Source organism: Nyctereutes procyonoides, unplaced genomic scaffold, assembly GCF_905146905.1.
Source record: "Nyctereutes procyonoides isolate TBG_1078 unplaced genomic scaffold, NYPRO_anot_genome, whole genome shotgun sequence".
In the NCBI taxonomy this organism is placed as follows: domain Eukaryota; kingdom Metazoa; phylum Chordata; class Mammalia; order Carnivora; family Canidae; genus Nyctereutes; species Nyctereutes procyonoides.
Genome location: NW_026575133.1, coordinates 60252558 through 60274829, shown reverse-complemented (window position 1 = coordinate 60274829; position 22272 = coordinate 60252558). Strand labels below are relative to the sequence as shown.

General features: G+C 36.0%; 1 pseudogene; it reads right to left on the bottom strand.

Annotated features, from left to right (window-relative positions):
- LOC129523210 (tigger transposable element-derived protein 1-like) overlaps window positions 1-22272 on the bottom strand; it is an 81320-nt pseudogene that overhangs the window by 17867 nt on the left and 41181 nt on the right.

The following is a 22272-nucleotide window of genomic DNA, read 5'->3' as shown; positions in this document are numbered from 1 at the left end:
ATCATTTCTTTTTATTCCTTTTTTTATATAAATACTTACTCTAGAGAAGTGACACTTAGCCATCTCACAGTCATAAGATTGCCTCTGTCAAAATCCCCAAACAGGGGCTCCATTTTGATGAAATCGTTGTGGTTTTTATTAGTATTCATTAGGAGACTTTGATAATTTGCTGGCAGGATATGAAATATTGTTACTTTGTTCTCATTTGCCAATCAAGGCAAGTTTGAATGCCTAGAATCAGCATTTTGTTTTGGAAAGAAGACTGATTCAAGATCTAATGCAAGACTCACCAACAATGAATAGAATGAGTCACCAATCTGTGCCTTAGTACTCTCATCTAAAATGAGGGCAGTGGACACAACTTAGCATTTCCGTCTTCAAAATTTTATGATTAGAGTAAAATCCGGAGAGAAGTGAAATAGTGCTTGAGATGAATTATTACAACGGAATCCTCCTGTTTAGAATCTCAAATACTGTGAGGATAGAGCTATCCATGACTGTCAGCTGATAGCGCATTATTGCCATGCGAGGTAAGCAAAATACTACCAACTTATTTAACTTCTTGGAACCAGGGTTTGCAGTAGTTTCAAAGACAAAAAGTTAAGTAAATCATGGTCCCTGTCTGTGAGCAAGTATGGAGATGTTTGCAGGTGAATATGTAAACTGAATTCAACTATTATGTAGTAGTAAATAAAGAGTAGGTAGTCGAACAAATGGATTCAGAGATTTAAACTATTTGCTGATTGTGCTAGTTTCGTATTGCTGTTGTAACGAATTGCCACAAACATAGTGGTTTAACACATTGCCGATTTATCTTATCATTCCAAAGATTGGAGTTAAAATGGGTTTCGATTGGGCTAAAATCAAAGGTTTGGTAGGGCTGTGTTCCTCTTCTGGAGGCTTTAGGAGATACTTCATTTTCTTGCTCTTTCCATCTGCATTCCTTGTCTTCTGACCCTCTTCCACCTTCAAAGACAGCAATGGCCAGTGGAGTTTATCTCGTATCATATCATTCCAATACTCACTATTTTGACTCCCTCATCCATTCATAAGGCCAGCCTAGAAAATATGGAATAGTCTTCCATGTCATAGTCAACCTACTAGCCATCTTAATTGGATCTTTAAGTTTAATTCCCCATTGCCAGGTAAATAACATATTACAGAATCTGGGAATTAGCATATAGACATCTTTGGATTTAGATGGACATTATTCAGCCTATCTGATGGAATGATAAGTATTGACCTTCTATCTAGCTCTGATGAGTAATTCCAGTTAATCTTACTCATGCTACACTTAAGAACATGCATTCTCTTCCATAACTCATATCTTCACAAGTCTGATATGAGTCTTTGAGAATTCATTCAGGACACAGAGGAGGACTGGGTTAGAACATCCCTGGCACTGTTCCTATGGGAGCTGTGAACACGTACCCCCCTTGCCCATGCTTAATTCTGGTTAATTCTGACCATGTGTTGTTTCAGTTTGTACATCTCCAAGGAAATAGTGTTTCATTAGTACCATCTGTTTCTTATAGACCATGAATCATCAATTGGCTCCCAGGACCCTAAGGCCTTAGATACTTTAGTACTAATTCACAGATCTTTGATGGTATCATTACGAAAAAAATTCCAAAATGTCTTTTTTTTTTAAATCAAGACAGAGCTATAGTTAAAACTCATTAATGCCCTTCAATATTAAATATAATTCTTGCTTCTAAATAGAATGATGCTAAGAAAAGATGACAACTAGTCTATATTGCTGTAGGAAGGTGACTCCTTATCAGAAAATTTCTAAATTATTCTTCTAGATTCTTACTTTCAAAATCAAGCTCAATATTTTAGAACTAATAGGAACTGAAGTTAAAGAATACAATCATAGTAGGCATATAGGCCTTACCACATCATCCTAAAGAATGAAAACAAAATTTAATTGTTAGGGTGCTGTATATGGGATTACTCAGTTCTTTTCAAATAAGAAAAGAACATGGTCTCCCAATGTTTCCTTTAGCCTATAAATGCTGGAACCAGAGCCAGGAATGCTGATTCCTTGATTCTTTTATATCTTTAAGGTAGATCAGCAGAGTAGCTTCCACCCTAAAGCCTTATTATGAATGAAGATACATAGTAGAAACTCATTTAGATGATTCTTCTGAAAATAACATTTGATACCTTTTTGACTATAAAGGGAATACTTGTTAAATTGTAAACATATAAAAATGATTATAGAATTTAAACGAATAATCTATAACTTCCTTGCCAATTTAAGGTTACAGTTTTTGTTACAGTTTTTGTTATATTTCTATTTGGTAATGATCTCTTCTTAGATTATATGAAAAGAATCAGCATTTCTTAGCAGGCTGATTTTTTTCATTCTTCATAATTCGACCGGCCTTATTTTACCAATTTACTTACATGCCTTATGTGTAGTTCTGCAGAGTCTGAAAAAAAAATAAGCCAAGTAAATCAATAATAAACTGAAAAAAATAATAACTTAGGAACTTAGGAGAGCTCATTTTGGTCTAGTAAAAAGGCACTTGAGAATGTTCTTGTGAAGGAGGTAAGATTTGAGTTGTTCCTTCAGAGAAAATGAGGGCTTGGTCATTCACCTTCCCTCCTTCATTTAATAAATATTTATTGGTTACTTGTTGGAAATATTGCAGAGCATGTAGTTTAGTCTATATTTGAAGACTGGTGAGAATGACTGGTTGGACATACTTTAGATTGGTTTTGCTTCATGTTGCTACCACATCAGCAGATAAGCAGGGTAAAGGTTGGCATGAGACCACAAATGGAAGCAAGTGGTTGAGGTTTTCTTCTATCTTCTCAGTTCCTCTACAGAGACGCCTCTCATATTCAGCATTCTGAGGGTGGAGGGAGGAGGGAAAAATCCAAGGCAGATGAGCACTTTTTTGCAATGTTATGGGTCACATGAAGCTACATCAGCATCCAGGGTCTATCCCAATACAGCATAAGGAAATAAGCTCTATGACACAGCTATATTTTTCCCTTTCTGCTTCAAGGAAAAGAGACTGGCCATTATTCAACACACTGTTAATGCTGAAAACTGTGTAAGGGGGCACGAGACAGATAAGGTCTTTGCCCTCATGGATTATACTTCTGAAGGAGGTTAAATAGAAGGAAGGAACACGGAGAAGAAAGGTTGATGTATACGATAATGTGGAGGTGGTTTGTTCATGAGATAAGGAATATCCAATGAGTAACTTTAGAACAGAGAATAAACATACAGGAATGATAGGGGATAGGTTGTGTCAATTAGTGTTGACACATGAAGAATCTTTTATTCTAGGGAAAGACATTTGAATGTTATACTAAAAGTCATGAGAAACTATTAAAGTCTATTAGAAAGATGGAGATGATTTTTTTGAGAAGATTAAATGAGCTACAGTGTGCAGTGGATTTGGAGGATCAGGGACCAACAGGGGAAATATGACTATGGTAGGTAATTTTGCGTGTTTTTACTTGTGTGTTTTAGTGTTTTTACTATTTTTTTACTAGATCACAGGATGCTCAGACATTTGGTAAAACATTATTTTGGTGTGTCTGTGAGGATGTTTCTGGATGAAATTAACGTTTGAATTGGCAGATGGACTAAAGAAGATGCTTTCCCTAGTGTGAGTGGGCCTCATCTAATCAGTTGAATGTCTAAATATGGGGGAAAAAAGCTGACCCTCTAAAAGGGAATTTCCTTCCTGATTGCTCTCAGTTGGGACATCGGTTTTTCCTGCCATTATACTCCAACTGAAATATCTACTACTCCTGGGTCTTGAGCCTGCTAGCTTTCAGATCAGAACTACATATCCTATTGGTTCTGTTTCTCTGGAGAACTCTGACTGATTCAGCTAGTTAAGAGACTTTTTGTTGAATTCCAAGTGAAAGGTGGTAAGAACAGAAGTAAGAGATTGACTCTAAAGAGATAAGGAAGGAATAAATGTGAATGATATTTAGATGAAAGTAACTGGAATTTAGTGAGTGAATAACTGACTGGGTAGGGAAAAGGATGGAGGCTTACTGGGTACCTGACCCAGTCTGGTTTTCCTAGAAAGTAGAGGCACGAAGCAAAATTTTATTTGGGTATGGATTTTTAGAGAAGGAAAAATGAGTGAAAATAGAAAGAAAGATAAGGAGGGCGGGAAAACCACAGCTTTATAAGAAACACACATGGTCAGTCACATGTGACTCTTCTGGAAAGGCTGTATGGAATCCTTTTAACTTGCAACTATCTGATAGAAGAAAGCAGAAATGAAGTCATTCTTATCTGCCAGTCATATGTTCTCTTTCATCTCTTATTGGTCCAAGTTCATTCCACATGGCATTAATTGCATTTGAGAAAACTTCAAGAAAGCCAGGTCTCAGGACAGCTGAGATGGCCTAGGGCTCAGGGTGAGCCATCCAGCTGGTGTTAGAGAGTTGCCTCCTTGCCTACTTGCCTGCCTCAGGGCCTGGCTGGGTGAGCCAGTGCAGATGTTGTACTTCATGCAGTCCTGGATCTTCTCATGCTTGAACAGCAAAAAGAGAGGCCAGGTAGGAGGCTGATGGCATGCAAGAAGAGGCATCAGGCAAGGTATATCAGGAGTATCTCTCAGGCGACAGGGGAATGGGAGTAACCGGCCCAACAGAAGTTTCTCTAAGGACTGGCCTCTGCTATGAAGGAAATATGGCCCAATGACTCTCTTTCTAGGGAAGAACAGAGCCTCCTTTATGGTTACAAAACATGCTGCTGTTAGCTGCTTATCCTGGAGGATACCAGAAAACTTGGGCCAGTGAATCTGGAGCAGAGCAAAACTGGGTCTGGAAGTATCAATTCCTGAGAGAATGATGGTACCATTGACCAGGACAAGGAAATCTTAAGGAGAAACTGACACTTCTAGGAAAATGGATCATTTGACTTTATTCAGTTGACTGTGTTCCTGAGGTGATGTCTTGTGGCAGGTATCAAAGAATCATGAATCAATGAAAAGCTAATGTTTGAAGGGAGTTTGGAAGCCACTGTGTTAGCATTTCTTATTTGAGAGATACTGGAAGATAAGATTCAGAGAAGTTTAATGATTTTACAAGTGTTACAATGTGTTAGTTATAAAGGTAGGGTGAGAAAATGAATACCTTTCACTCAGCCTATTACTTTTGATCAGTCACATGAGAAGCACTAGAAATCCTCAGTTCTCATCTTTGATTTCCTGGTGACAGTAGGTTTTGCCTTTTTGCCTGTCAAATGGTAATCCTGGACAAGGTAACCTCCAACATCCCTTCCAGCTCTGATAGTCTAGTGTTCTCTGATGCATGCAGGAAAGTAATGTGGCAAAAATTAGATCTATAAGCTTTGATGACATTCAAGATCCCTAAGATTAACACTTCCTCTCTATGTTTATAAAACATGCAGATGCCAGGTATTCATCATAAAGGGACACCAGGGCAGCCCCAGTGGCTCAGCAGATTAGTGCTGCCTTCAGCCCAGGGTGTGATCCTGGAGGCCCGGGATTAAGTTCCGAGTCACACTCCCTGCATGGAGCCTGCTTCTCCCTTTGTCTATGTCTCTGCCTCTCTCTTTCTGTGTCTCTCATGAATAAATAAATAAAATATTTAAAAAAAATAAAGGGACACCAGAAAACTATGGGCTGATGAATCTGGGAAAATACAAAACTGGATTTGGAAGTGTCAGTTCCAGAACAATAGTGCCATTGAGCAAAACAAGAAAATGCCAGGAAGGAACTTACATAGAAGGAAAACTGACAAAGAACAAGGGGTCAGTGATTAAGCTTCATGGTACATCTTGATTTATGGTGTGGGAGGAAGAGGAGAAAACCATGAAGGAAACCCACAGAGAAGAAGTGGGTAGTGAAGTAGGATAACAGGAAACTCCCAAGGGCTGAAGAAAAAGGAAGGGCTGAAAAAGACTGATTAAAAATGGCAAATGCCACAAAGATCAAGATGGTGATAAAAAAATGACCACATGATGTGGCAGTAAAATCTTTACTTTGCGTCACTTAAAGTACTGTGGACCGAAAACTGAGGAGTTAATTATGTATAAGAAAATGGATACAAGAAAGGAGAAAATATTTTTTTTTGTAAATTTATTTTTTTATTGGTGTTCAATTTACCAACATATAGAATAACACCCAGTGCTCATCCCATCAAGTGCCCCCCTCAGTGCCCGTCACCCAGTCACCCCCACCCCCCGCCCACCTCGCCTTCCCCCACCCCTAGTTCGTTTCCCAGAGGTAGGAGTCTCTCATGTTCTGTCTCCCTTTCTGATATTTCCCACTCATTTTTGAAAGGAGAAAATATTGAGTGTAGGCAGTTCAAAGACATATTAGAACAAGAAGTAAGGTTTTGTAGGCTTGGGGCAGCGGAAGTATGTTGTAGCAGAGAAGAGGAAGAACTCAAAGATTTGGAAAAGAGAATTTATCAGAAGGAATGACGTTCCAGAAGAGGTGGGAGATGTGAAAAGCCCTAATGCAGATGGAGAGAATGGTTTCTTCAAGGAGAAAGGCACCTCCTCCTCTGGAAAAGGAATGAAGAAAGAATAGGTACCTGAAAATACTGAGAAATTTAGAGGTGGAGGTTGATAGACATAGAGATGGCTTGAGATAGAGGAGAATGTAGAAGAGGGATTTTGTGACAAAGGATTTATCTTCCCAGTCAATGCAGAGGCAAGAGCCACACTGGGTGTGTGGACTGATAGGATGAGGACTGAGGAAAATGATTCCAGTAGGTGCTGGAAAGAGAGTCCGTGGAGAGACAATTAAAGCATTGTGTGATGTGCTGGGTGGTGCAATCAGTTAGGTGTAGATTCTTGATTTGTGCTCAGGTCATAGTCTCAGGATCATGAGATGGAACCCTCCCTGGGGCTCTGTGCTGAGCACAGAGTCGGCTGGGATTCCCTCTCTCACTCTCCCTATGCCCCTGCCCCCGCTCGCTCATTCTCTCTCCCTCTGTCTCCTCTCTCTCTCCCTCGACCTCAAAATAAATAAATAACATCTTTCAAAAAAAAAGATTGCGAGCTGCTGTGGGGTGCAAGTAAATAAAATGCGTATGTTTTGGTAGTTCTCACACTCTTGATTTTATGCCTTTTATTTTAATGTTGAAGGACTAAGAGTAGAATTGTACAAAGTAGATTTCCCAAGGCTGGGGATGGGCAGAACTGAAAATTAAAGGATACAAGTTGCCTGGGACTCTAATTAAGGCAGCTTAAAGTTGCTGATCAGAGTTTCAGGCTGAATGGTTAGGCAGCGAAGTCATAAAAGTGCCCATGATCTAGATACAGCAGAGGGATTTAGGGACTGGCAAACTTGCTGGGGGAAGAACAAGATCAGCGATATGAGAAAGTGGGAAATTCTAGGTTAGAAAGCCATGGTTAGACAGGGAAATACTGTCTGCAAGTGAAAAGCAGAAGCAGAGAGGACACTTATGTGGATAAAAAATCCCTGTCCTTAAAGAGCTCCCATACTCTGGGGGAGGCCGTCAATTAAGTCATAACTGTAGTGAATTAGTACATAACTCGGTATGATGATAAAAGAAAGGAAGAGAGCAGGGTGGAGGAGACTGGGACTGCAAGGCAAAGGGGAGGATGGGAGATAATTTTCACAGTGGGGTGATGATGGTTCTCTTTGAGATGGTAGGGTCGCATAAAAGATTGATAGAGGTGAAAGAATGAGCCATAGAGAGATCCACAGGGAGAATGCTATGGAAAGAGGAGACTGCTTAAAGCAAAGGTGGGAGCATGAGTTGCGTGGGGAATAACAGGGAGGATGCCCACTGCTTTTTGCTATATTATCTCTTCTGAGCAGTGGAGGTGTGAAGCCTGGTTTTTGTGTCATGGCCAGAGACAGAAATAATACACACTCTGCTTCAAATTCCTTCCCTCTATGTAGGAGCAGTACCCACTTTATCATTTTGGTGCATTACCTTTAAAATATGGAGGTTTGTATTGCAGGCATTAACTGTGCAAATTTCTGACTGGAAAAATGAGTTCTGACCCAATCTGATCCTCAGCTAGAGGAATGAACTTAGAAATGGAGCAAATGAAACTTTACCTCATCACATTGGGATTTAAAGATTTAGGAGGATGGATTCCTATCTATATAAGATGCTTCACTAGGATTTTAAGTCTTTGTTGGCTAGTCAACGTGGCACATAGGGACTTACGATTAATAGAGTCATCCAAAGGAACTCAGTAACACAATGTGTTCTTAGTAGCTGATATGAGAATTCTTCTAAGGAAGAAATCCAGATTTCTTGCTAACATGCCTGGCTGGATAAGCCTTTGAGAATTCATAGATTTTAACTAAGACTTTAGGCTGTGAGGCTATGACATGGATGGTTTCAGTCAAGATTCTTTATTTTTTGGGTCAGGGTGACCCTAACTGGGAACTTGGCTATATGGGAATATGCATGGAGTTAGAAGCATAAAGGATATTGTTAACACTGGCTTCTTATTAGTTATGAGATTGTACACATTCTATTAAGCATTGTGACATATTCAAACCTGGGATGGAATTATTCCTAAAATACAAGCTCTCTTGCTGTTTCCTGAGTATCTTTAATAATGGAACAAAATGACTTACAAAGGTCACAACAAGTTGTTAATCAACAATTTTCATCCTAGGTACAAACTGTAAAATTGCATTCATTACAGGAAAGCTCCATTTACTTTATCATTCTAACAAATAAATAATTTGAAATTGTTTGAGGAAATTTATAATAAGAGATAAGAATAAAGCTCAGATGCCAGGGGCGGAGTGACAATGTCATTTGATAAAGCTCTGTGGTATTTTGGTAGTTGTTTACATCTTTGTTTATTGGCGCTCCACTGAGAATGCTGAATTTATCAAAACAAGGTTATCTTTCCAAAATGCTCTTTCTTTTTTTTTTTTTTTAGATTTTTTTCTTTTAATTTGTGAGAGACACACACACACACAGAGACAGAGACATAGGAAGAGAGAGAAGCAGGCTCCATGCAGGGACCCTGATGTGGAACTCAATCCTGGGACTCCAGGATCATGCCCTGGGCCGATGGCTGATGCTCAACCACTGAGCCACTCAGGTGTCCCTCCAAGATGTTTTTTAAACAACATGAAGACCATTCTGTCTTAGATGAGCTCCTGCTCAAACATAATTAGGAAGTAACACTATAATTTTCCAAGCCATATTGCTAGTGCAATTAGAATCTGATAATTTCTACTAACTGGTGACTATGCCAAGAGTTTATAGAGAATGGTCGGCATGATGAGGTAATATGAGTGCTCTCAACTCCCGCAGGAAAGTCTGTAATTCTCACTCATCCACTGTATCAGTTAGGATGACAGCTTAAAAGTCTGATGTGTCTGTTGCTTCCCTATGAATTAGAAGAGAAATAGAAGAGGAGGGGCACCTGCGTGGCTTAATCAGTTAAGCATCTGGCTCTTGGTTTTGGCTCAGGTCATGATCTCAGGGTCCTGAGATGGAGCCCCTGACAGGCTTTGTGCTCAGCATGGAGTCTGCTTGAGATTCTCTCCCTCCTCTTCTGCATCATGTGCACACACTCTCTCTTAAATAAATAAATAAATAAATAAATAAATAAATAAATAAATAAATAAAATCCGTAAAGTGGAGGGGGGGAAAGAAGAGAAGTAAGGGGAGAGAAAAGGGGAGGAAAACCTTATTAGAAGGACAAAACAAAAACCAAACCAACTGACTCCTTGGACACTGGATATTCAAGAGAGAAAACCTGCCAGCATGCACAAAATAAATGAACAGACATCACCAACCATTACATTAGGATAGAAGATATTCACTTATAACTTCACCTCTGTCTAGAAATTGGATTGTGTGGTGGTGCTGATGAGCAGATGGACAGTAGAGAGGATGGGACAGCATTAGTCCATATATCTAGAGGATTTCAGGGGACAAATGGGAAATATTCTATATAAGTGGACTTAAACTTCCAAGGAGGCACAAGGCACATGTCTAGAGTGCTTTCATTAGAAATAGGTCTGATGTTAAGAATGAATTTCCTAGTGAAATACCATCTTTAAATCATCTGGTCAGTTAGTCATATGAAGTTACACCCAAGCAGCAGCTCTGGGCCACCACACTGGTTAAAGAGTTGTGCAATCCTATGTCTGCCTTAAGTGAATATTGAAGACAGAGGCAGTGAATCCTCCAAATTTTCAAGTGTTTTCACCCATACAATAATTCTGGGTTATGGGAGTGACTTTAGTCATACCACACAGTAAGGAAGAAAATGTGCATCAGGAAAATACTTTTGGGGGGAATTCACTGACCTCAACACTGTAAGTTAATTGGAAATTGGCTATTTGTATATTACATAACTAAAATGGTTAGGGTGGTGGGTCATGTAATAACAGGCAAGATTTTCTTTAGTATAGTTTTTTCTATGGACAGAAATAGCTCTTGGTTTATTCTATGACATAAAGATATTGAAAATGTGCTCTAATATTGTAATGCTGGATGTGAAAGCTGTAGGCGCCTATCCTGCCCAGGCACCTCGTATGTCAGGACCTTTCTGTCACTCATCCTTTTGATGGCAAGCAGACACAGTGTGTGGTAGAAACAAAAATGATTTATTTGTTTTCTCTCTTTTTTTTCCTGCTTCTTATTTCTCTTTTTTTTTTTTTATAAATTAATTTTTATTGGTGTTCAATTTACCAACATACAGAATAACACCCAGTGCTCATCCCGTCAAGTGTCCCCCTCCGTGCCCGTCACCCATTCACCCCCACCCCCCGCCCTCCTCCCCTTCCACCACCCCTAGTTCATTTCCCAGAGTTAGAAGTCTTTATGTTCTGTGTCCCTTTCTGATATCTCCCACACATTTCTTCTCCCTTCCCTTATATTCCCCTTCACTATTATTCATATTCCCCAAATAAGTGAGAACATACACTGTTTGTCCTTCTCCGATTGACTTATTTCTCTTTTTTTCCCCAAGGAGTAACTTTGACAATCACAGACCTTCTCAGGCCTCTTTCCCTTTCAATTCTTAAATGAATATTTGTAACAAAGATATCACACACACACAAAATAATTGTCTATTGCAAGACAGTTTTTCTGGGAGTCATCAGACATCATGCTCAGCCCCTGGGGCTGCTGTGTTTTTGAGGTCTAGCTGGTCAGCTTGGAGAAAGCTACTCCCTCTATGAGGCTTTATAGAAGAACCACAGCATCAAGATTTTGATCCTGAGAGAAAATGGAAAATAAGCAGAAGTAAATTGTATCTTGGTGCCTAACAGAATTTTGGATTCCAGGTACAAGGAAACTTGGAATGATACCAACTACTCTAAAATTGATCTTTTCATATATTCAAAGATTTCCCAAAAGTTATGCATTCCTTTTTACTTTAAGTTATATATAGAGATCCTTATCTTGCTTTAACTTGAGTTTTTCCTATTACAAATAATAAAAGATGAAATATTAGATAAATATCTATTTCCATTGTGCCCGACTAGAGTAGTGGCACAGTCTTTTTTTTGTGACTTAATTTCTACTGTCATTTCTCTTTGTTTTTTGTTTTTTGTTTGTGTGTGTGTGTGTGTGTGTGTGTGTGTGTGTGTAGCAGAAAAAAAACTATTTTTAAAAGTTTTAGGGATGCCTGGGTGGCTCAGTGGTTGAGCATCTGCCTTCTGCTCAGGGTGTGATCCTGGGATCCTGGGATCAAGTTCTGCATCAGGCTCCCCACAGGGAGTCTCTGCTCCTTCTTCTGTCTATGTCTCTGCCTCTCTCTCTCTCTCTGTGTGTGTGTGTCTCATGAATAAATAAATAAAATCTTAAAAAAATAAAAATAAAAGTTTTAAAATGTGTGTGTCATGTTATGCCACACCCCTGAATGATTCTAGGTGTCTGTTTTAAAATATTCTATTTTGCTTGACAAAACTGTTCTCAATTGAGTGTTATTATTTATTTAATCTACTTGTTTATTTGCTTAATGTCTGTTTCTTCTGTGAAACTGTTCCTTCATGACCTTACCGGTTTATCCATCCATTTTTTAAAATTCATGCAGCATGAATGAGATGAAAATGTTTTCTGACCTCCTGGGGCTTACAGTTTAATAAAGGGAAGAATCAAACAGGTTATAACTTAAAGTGTGATATTCAAGTTTAGAATAAAATAAAATAACACCATGGGAGTCCATTGCAGGATATTTAGCCAGTCTGAAGGATGGGATTATGTCAGAAAAAAAAATGTCTGGTGAAAGTGATATCTAAACTGAAACCCAAAAAGATGAACAGAAGCTAACTAGGCAATGAAGACAGTTAAGAATGTTTCTGGAAGGGGGGTAGAAGCTAAGAGAATTATACTATGAATCTATGAATGCTTGCAATATGGCTGGGCGTGGATGGTTCTTGGCATGGGAGGTGAGTGGCAAAAAAGAGTACTAGACAGAGAAGGATTGTATGAGCCATCTCTGAACTCAAAAACATCAAAAAGCCACAGAGGTGATATACACAAGGATTGAGTGGACCATGGTAACACAGTCAAGCTCTTGTGCTTCATTGTAGAGATCCAACTGGAGGAAGGGATGGAGGTAAGCAAGTTAAAGGACAGTTTCAATAACCCAGGTGAGTAACTAGGGTGACTTGGAATGGGACAACAATGAAGCTATTGGGAAAAGAGGAAAACCTGAGAAATTATTAGGCAATCGATTAAACAAGATTTGATTTTTTGACCAAATGTGGAAATGAAAGAAAAAGGAAAGAGTCAGGGGAAACACTGATTCTGGACTTGGCAGTGGAAAATACCTAGAGAGTAGCTAGTTGAAGGAGAGATAAAGGTGATGCATTCAGTTTTGGCTATACTGAGCCAAAGATGCCCAGAAGCATCAAAGTAGCAGTGTCCAATAAGTAGGTGAGCATACAAGTCTGAAGCTTCACAGAGAAATCTACACAAAGATTTCAGATTTAGAACCATGGAAGTTGATAAAAACCACCAGTGATGCAAGAAGGGAAGGTGGTCTAGCATTAAACCTTGAGGATATAGGGCAGCCCAGGCGGATCAGTGGTTTAGCGCTGCGTTCAGCCCAGGGCCTGATCCTGGAGACTTGGGATTGAGTCCCACGTCAGGCATCCTGCGTGGAGCCTGCTTCTCCCTCTGCCTGTGTCTCTGCTTCTTTCTCTCCCTGTGTCTCATGAATAAATAAATAAAATCTAAAAAAAAAAACCCTTGAGAATATAGTTCATATTTAAAGCGCTAATAGCAGAAGAGGACCTTTACAAAATATCTGAGAGGATAAAGGAGAGCATAAAGGATTAGAATGATAGAAGTCAATGGAGGAAAATGTTTTAAGGGAGGAGTGGCCAACAAGTACTGAAAAGTCTTTAGTAGATCTATAAAGAGAAATTTATCAGTTATCTTAACAGTTAAGATAGTAACAGTAGCACAGCAACAGTAGCACCTGGTAGATCCAGAAAACTGGATCACAGTGGGATATAGGAAATCAGAATTAAAATAGGTAACATGTACAATTGCTTAAAGAGGAAGAGATGTAGAAGGATACCTGGAAGTGTACGTGCAGTTAGTGAATTTTTTTTAATATAGCTGACACTCAACCATGCCACATACTTTTGTAAAACCAGCAGTAGAAATTGAGCAATTGAGGCCACCAAAGTAATTGAAGAAAATGTTGAAATCTTTATGTTCCAGAACTATGTGTGATTTTCTAATATGTAGGTGAAATCAAATATCAGAAAATTATATTAACTATACTACTAAAAATTTTAACAGTATTCTATTTCCATGCAATTTCCATTGGTCTGTCAAACACTATAAAAAATTTGTTCAGCACAGAGTTTATTTTGACTCATCATTTCCCTAATATAAACTTCGTTTGGATTTTATTACTTACAAGATGTTTTAAGTTGGACTTTTTGGAGCATATCCATCCATTTGTTACACATTTCATGTTAAAAGTCTTCAACTTTCTGAGTTACAGTATTGAACAGTATGGTAAACAGCCACAGGGTACAAAGCAATTCAAATGTCTTGTTCAGCGTAAAGTAAGAAAGTTTGTTGTATAAACTAGTCAGATATGTTACACTAATGAGAACAAAATTAGTCTTGACACATTTCTGGCAAGTCTAAAAAAGACGAGATATGTCCTCTACCACACACGAAGAGCTGCATCAGAGCAACAAAGGATATCATTGTTGAGCCTACAAAAGGCCAGGAATATGCTGTACTTGGACAGACCCTGCCTTCCTCCCAGGGGGACCAGAATAGAAACCTCAATGACTCTCCAGGTTGAACCAATTCAGAGATTTTGAAACTCTCTAGAAGTTCAGAATGGAAAGTTGGGGGCCACCATTGAAGAACCCAAGAGGTGACAAATTCCACAAGGATGTGCATTTGATGAAGACTTCCCATGTGAGTAAACACTAATCAGCTCCCATACAAGGTGAAGGAAAACTGCAGAGCACTCAGAAAGATTATTAGAAAGAAAAGAGAGTTGGATGTTACCTTTATTTGATCCACACTTTCTTTGTTCTTTCTATGGGTACAGTTGTGGGAATCATTCCAGAAAATAACATGGAAAGTGCACATGTTTGTTGTTAGTCCAATGACAGAAACTATTCTGACTTAAGTTTTTGTGGAGGATTTGAAATGGAAAGAGAGTTCAAGGTAGATAGGGTAAACTATAGCCTGCGGGCCAAATCAAATCACCAACTGTTTTTGTTAATAAAGTTTTATTAGAACACAGCTTCACTCATTTGTTTATGTCTCATCTATGGCTGAGGCAGAGTTTAGTTATTGTGGCAGACACCTTAGAGATCACAAAGCTGCAAATATTTACTATTTGGTCCTAAGGAATCCTCGATTCATAAAGGCAAATGCACTTCCAAAGAAAATATTTCCAGTTTTAATATCATTTCAACATCTTGTCAGATAACACACAGACTCAATTTTAAAGGGCTAAAAACCAAAATAATATGGTTTCATTCTTCTTTATTCTCTTGTCCTTATCAAGTGCTCATTTCTTTCTAAGGAGGGAAACAAAAGAGAAAGAAAAAGTGGTCTCTATTGGAAAGGCTTTTTTCTACTTGGTAGTAGTGAAATTAAATCAAAACTCTTCAAATAAGTAGAATGTTATTCGTACGATTCCTCTGTCAAATTGAGGCTTCATTAGCACACTTCTCAAAAACTTTTTCTGTGGCAGGTTACTACAGAATTTGATAAGCGAGGTTTGAAAATTTCTATTATCTGTTCTTGGGCAAAAATCTATATCAAATGCTTAAAAAATATATATACCCTTTGACCAAGAAATTTCTTTATTTCAAAATCATTCTAAATACATTAAGGGAATAGCCAAATATTTCGTTATAGAATGTACAACACAAAATTCTTTATAACAGACAATATGAAACATTTCTAAATGACCAATAATACAGGATTTGGTTAAACAAATTATGGTGTATACATTGAATGGTCTACTTGGAATCATTTGAGTGATACTGGAGGTAAATATTTCTTAATGAAAAATGTTCATAATCTGATCGATGTGAAGGAAACAAGATACAACATGGCATGTGAATTTTGGTCCAATTTTTATTTAAAGCTATACTTTTATACCTATATTTTAGTTCTTAATCTTAAAGTTTATCAGTTTTATGTGGTTTAATTTAGAAATATACCCATCAAGTTTTTAATTTTAATGATTTTAACAATGGAATTATAGATATTTTAAATGTTAAAAACTATATATTCTCATTTTTTTCCCAAACTAATGTTTCCTTTTTTATATAACAATATTATTTTATATTTTATTAAAGGCTATTATCTAAATAATTAAATGTAGAAATAAAATTACAGTAGAGTTTTAGTCATTATTTAGATTTTCATTTAAAATATTTATGGAGTTACTTTGAAAAGTTTCTGAAATGAAAGTGATACTGTATTTGATTTAGATTTACTTGAGTAAAAAACTGTGAAACAGACTTCTCTTGATCTTAACAGTTCTGACTGAGAAATGACCAAGGCCATTGAACTAGATGAACTTTGAAGTTTTTCTAGTCTCATAATTTATTAAAAGTACCCAAAGATGTGGACTTCAGGTCCTAATTTACTTCACATTGGAGACTCTGCTTTTAGAAGTCTGTAGATTGTGGTATGAGTGAAATCTGGTGGTTAATAAATTCAATCTTACAAATCAAGAATCAAGTTTAGAGGTGATCATTAGTCAAAATATAGGTTAGATTAGCTTTTTCTTTTTTTTATAAAGATTTATTTATTTATTTTAGAGAGAGAGAGAGCATAAGCAGGAGGGTCAGAGGAAGAGGGAGAGAGAGTCTCAAGCAGACTCTGTGCTTAGCGGAATCCAATGTGGGGCTCGATCTCAGGATGCTGAGCCCAAACCAAGAGCTGGGCTCTTAACTGGCTGTACCACCAAGATGCCCTCATATTAGCTTAATAAAGGCTGTCCCCTGCTTCTTTAGTTTGCAGTGTTTTAGTAAAATAGATAAGGTTGCACATCATGCCATAGATGGGGTTATGGTGATGAATCTAGGGCTTCCCTTTGGAAGGATCGGATCCATGTTTATGTAACTATGAGTTTTCTTTCCTATCTGATCATTATTTGTTAGGATTAATAGCCAATATTTAAATTTTAATGTGTCTGTAATGAACAACTTGTAAAGCAACTTGAATTTGTTTTCTAATCAGATAGCCTAATTATGTAGTCCTTCTGATTGACAGGACATTGGATGAGAAGGATATGGGCTTCACTACTTTTGGTGCACATTAGGGATGTAGTTCTTATAAAATGTGGAGGGAAACATCTCATTCTCATCCTTTCCACTGAAACCTAAACTTAAAAATGTTTTATTTTCCTTAAAATCACATGCAACAATTTGCTTTGGAAATTTTTGTAATGAAATATTTTAATTATTCTGGGAATATAATTGCTTGCAATAAGTACTTGCAATTATTAAGAAATTAGTATTTGCCAAAAGATAGTGGTACCTCTAGCCACCATCTGAGTCTTGTGTACCTTGGAACATGTTTTCATGCTACTACTTCTGATAGAACTGATCTGACTCAGAATATAATGTCAATAAAAAGAACATTGGCTTATATGTATTTAATTTTACATATTCTCATATATAGAGTGAACTTTACCTTTTTAACAAAACACGAGTCAAATGTCTGACTTGCTAGTTACATTTTAAAAACTTGGGAAGAAGAAATAAAAAAAGTAAAATAATTGTAAAAGAAAGCATGAAGGGAAAACTGATAGAACTAAAAAAAAGAAATAGACGAATCCACAATTATAGTTTGAGACCTCAGTATTCTTGACCCAGTAACTGAAAGAGCAGGTAGATAGAAAATCAGGAAGGAAACAGAAATCTTGAAAAACATAATCAAACAACCTAAACTAATTGACATTTGTAGATAATTTGCCCACACACAGCTGAATATACCATCTTCTCCAATGTACATGAAATGATCACCAACATCCATCATAAACACTAACAAATTTTTAAAAATTGAAATCATGGTATTAAATCAGTGATCTTTATTTTACCCTAAGAAAATAGGAAAAGAAGAACTAATTAAATTTATGCCTAAAACTAATATAATATTGTATGTTAATTATATCAGAATTAAATTTTTAAAAATTTAAGTTAAAAATCCAAAAAACAAATATTCTAAATATTCTAAATATCCCAAAAAAGAATTAATTAAACTCAAAGCAAGCTGAAGAAAGGAAATAATAAAGACAAAAGATGATAGAAAAAACAATGACACTAAAAGTAGAAAAACAACAGAAAATAATAATCGAAACCCAAACCGGTTCTTTGCAAAGGTCAACACAACTGAGACACCTCTAACCAGAATGGCTAAGGAAAAAGAGAGAAGCCAACATTACCAATATCAAGAATGACATCAAGGACATCATTACAGACACTATATGTATTTAAAAAAAATAATACTCAAAAATAGAGATAACCTAGACTGTTCTTTTTCTATTTAAGGAATAGAATTTGAGGTTGAAACTTTTCAACAAAAATAAATTTCAAGGTGCAGCTAGCTTCACTGGTAAATTCTACTCAATATTTAAGAAAGAGTAATACTAATTCAATCCAAGCTTTTATAGAAAGTAGAAAAAAAGACTTTATATAACTCATTTGATCAGGCTAGTATTATTACCTTGATACCAAAACCAGACAAAATCATTACAAGAAAAGAAAACCACATATCAAAATCCTATATAAACTTAGACACTACTATCCTCCAACAAATAGCAGATTAAATCCATTAATATGTGAAAAAGATATGACTATGACTGAATTCAGTTTATTCCATGAATACAAGTTTGTTATAAAATTTGAAAATGAATTGATGTAGTTCATCATATTACATAATGAAAAAAATCATATGATTATCTCAGTTGATGTAGCAAAAGCATTTGGTGAAATTACATATGCATTCATTATATGAACTCTCAATTAACTAAGAATAGGCAGGAACTTCCTCACTCTGATTAAGGGCATCTTTTTAAAAATTAATTAATTTATTTTTTATTGGAGTTCAATTTGCCAATATATAGCATAACACCCAGTGCTCATCCCATCAAGTGCCCCTCTCAGTGCCCGTCACCCAGTCACCCCCACCCCATGCCCACCTCCCTTTCTACCACCCCTTGTTCATTTCCCAGAGTTAGGAGTCTCTCATGTTCTGTCTCCCTTTCTGATATTTCCCACTCATTTTTTCTCCTTTCCCCTTTATTCCCTTTCACTACTTTTTATATTCTGATTAAGGGCATATTTGAACAACATTAAGTTACCATCACACTTAATGGTGAAAGGACTTTCCCCGAAGATTAGAAGCAAGATGAAGATGTCTGCTACCAACTTTCCTAATCATCATTGTTCTAATTAGTGTAATAAGGAAGGAAGGAAAATCAAATAAAAAGCATCCAGACCTGAAATGAAATATCTTCATAGACTATATGATTGTCTATGTAGAAAATTCTAAAATATCTATCAAAAACAGGGACTAAAACTAAGTAAGTTTAGCAAGTACACAGGATATGAAGTTAATACACAAAAATCAACTATTTTTTTAAATAAACTATTTTTATATACCAGCAGTGAAGAATTAGAAAGTGAAGTAAAATATGTGAGCGATCTGCATTAAGAAGCAAAGTCACCACTGATAAAACATATCAAAGAAGACCTAAATAAATGGATATATATGTTGTGTTCTTATATTAGAATATTCAAAATCAAGATGTCAATTCTCCCAAAACTGATTTATGATTCTATGTGATTTTAATAAAAATTCCAGCAGATTTTTCTAGTAGAAATTTACAAACTGAATTTAAAATTTATATGGAAAGGCAAAAAAGCTAGAATTGCAAAAATAATTTTGAAAAAAACAACAAACTTAGAGAACTCACACTACCTGATTTCAGGACTTATTATAAAGCCATGGTAATCAAGTCAGAGTCATATTAGCAAAATGATAAATGTACAGATCAATGGCATGGAATAGAAATTCCAGAAATATACCCACCCCTTTATGATCAATTAATTACTTATGGTCAATTAATTTTTGATAAAGATACAAACCTAATTGAAGAAAGGAAAGCTATCCTTTTATTAAATGATAATGGAAAAATTGGACAACCCTATGAAAAAAGATCATTGCTTCATACCTCATACCATACAGAAAAATTAACTAAAATGGTACTTTAACTTCAATGTAAAATTAAAAACTATGCAATTTGTTGAAGAAAACAAAAAAAAAAAACTTTCAGACCTCTAAACAAAGATTTCATGGCAATAGCATAAAAAGTATGGAGTATAAGAAAAAATAAAAGACAAATTGGACTTCACCAAAATGGCAAACTTTCACTCTCATTTAATAAAAGACAAAGATTTTCAAAACATACATATCATAAAAGATTTTTACTCAGAATATAGTAAGTACTCCTAAGACTCAATAACAAGAAAGCAATCCATCCAATCAAAATATAGGCAAAATATCTGAATAGATATTTCATTAAAGAAAACATATGGATGGCAAATAAGTACATGAAAAGATATTCAACAGTAGTTGTCATCAGTAAAATTTATATTAAAGCTACAATGACATATCATTACGTACCTGTTAGAATGACTACATTGTAAAAAATGAAGCAAACAAAAACCTGAGCATATCCAGTGCTGGTGGGAGTGTAGAGCAACTGAATCTCCTCATTTATTGCTGGTGAAATGCACAATGGTAGAGATGCTTTGGAAAATAGTTTGGCAGTATCTTAAAAAATTAAACATGTGCTTACCATATACACCCCAGTAATCCCACTCTAGGTATTTACCCAATTGAAATGAAAACCTATGCTCACAGAAACATCTTTATGACTTGGTTACTCATAATAGGTAAGAACTGGAAATAACTCCAGTTGGTAAACAGAGGAGCTGAGGTAAATCCATGCTATGAAATAATACTCAGCAACAAAAAAGGAACAGACCACTGACACATACTATAGGATGGATGAATTCCAAATTAATCCTGCTAAGTGAAAGAGGCCAATCTCAAAAGGCTACATATTAAATGATTCCATTTACATGACATTCTGAAGAGGCAAAACTAGAAGAATAAAAAGTGGATCATGGATTGCCTGGTTTGGTGGGATCAAGAGTGGTTAATTACACAGTGGCATAAAGGATATTTTTGGGGTCATGAAACTGTTCTGCCCATCCCTTAATTGCAGAGGTGGTTTATGCAACTTTAGTGTTTATCAGAATTCCTATAATTTTGCTCCAAAGAATGTGAATATTATTATAGTTGAGCTTTGTTGCAATTTAGATATATAAAAAATCAATAGAAGTAAGAAAATGTTTGAAGAAATAACTATTCTGAATAGTTTCTTCAGAATAAAAGAAAGATATAAGACCTGAGGTCATAAGAGTTCATAGATTGTAGCACAAACTAAAGAAGAAAAAAAAGTGGAGAACAAAATCTCCTACACATTGACATATAATAGTGAAATTTAAGAACATCAAAGAAAAGGAGAAAATTCTAGAATCTTAGGGGAGAAAGAGATGATAATTTACAATGAAGGGAGAATGAAAGTGATATCACGTAAGCAAATCTAGACTAAAAAAAGACCATGGTATTTTCCATGTTTGAGATAAAAGAACTTCAAATCCAATCCTGAATAGCCAAATAAACTAGCAGTTACATATGAGATTGATACTGATATCCCCCAGCCTAATATTAGGTTTAAAATAATCATTTTTATGATTTTCAAAGAATTATTAAAGCAAGAAGAGAAACACATTTATCAGTAAATAAACACATACACATACATATAAGGGTGAAAGAATAACTTGGTAAAGTTCACTGTTTTTACAAAAGGAAGAAATGAAAACAAAGCAATCTGTGATAACCAGAACTCAAATACTTAGGTGACCTCAATAGGGCAAATGGGGTAGGGGTGAGATGTATGTAACGGCAGAATCAGAAGGAGGCAAGAGCCTGGTTATTCTTATTTTGGGAGTGCATATAGGCAGTGAGAAATGTCAAGCATTTGTGTGGAAAAAATAAACAAAAATATGGTACTTAATAAATTAAAAGTAATAACTGGAGAATAGAAATAAAATGCTTTCCTTTCAAGCTAGCAGAAAAATATGTTTGGTTTATTTAATGAAAAAAAATGGAAAGGGCAAAAAGAATTTTAAAAATGGTGGTATGGTAAGTAGAAAATATAAGATAAGAGAGGATATATAAAAACCAAAATATATACAAATTGGTTAAACTACTCAATAAAAAAGGACAAGGTAACATTTGAGATCAAGCACATGTTGGGAGCAAAGGGGGATGCTAACTCTTAGTAATAAGAATAAATTAAGAAAGTGAAATAATCACAAATATTATGAACTTGCAGATATTCAAAAAATATATAAAATAGTAGCTGGCAAAATTACTAGAAAATGTTTTTTTTTTTAGTAATTATATTTGAATATCCTACATAACAAAATGAAGAGCAAATATTTTTAATGGAGGTTTACTTTTCAGATCAGGAAAGAAAAAAAAAAAAACAAGGCTGCTTGTCATCACTACTTCTATTTGACATAATACTGAATATCTTGCCCAATGCAAAAAGATCAGAAAAATAAATGTCTTGTAAATATAAGAAGAGAAGAGACAGACAATGGCTAATACCATGATGATTGCATAGTAAATCTGTAAATTCAGCTCTAGGAATCCAAAGCCACAGTGGAGTTGTGTAGTCTGTAATGGGTTGCTGATAGAAAGTTA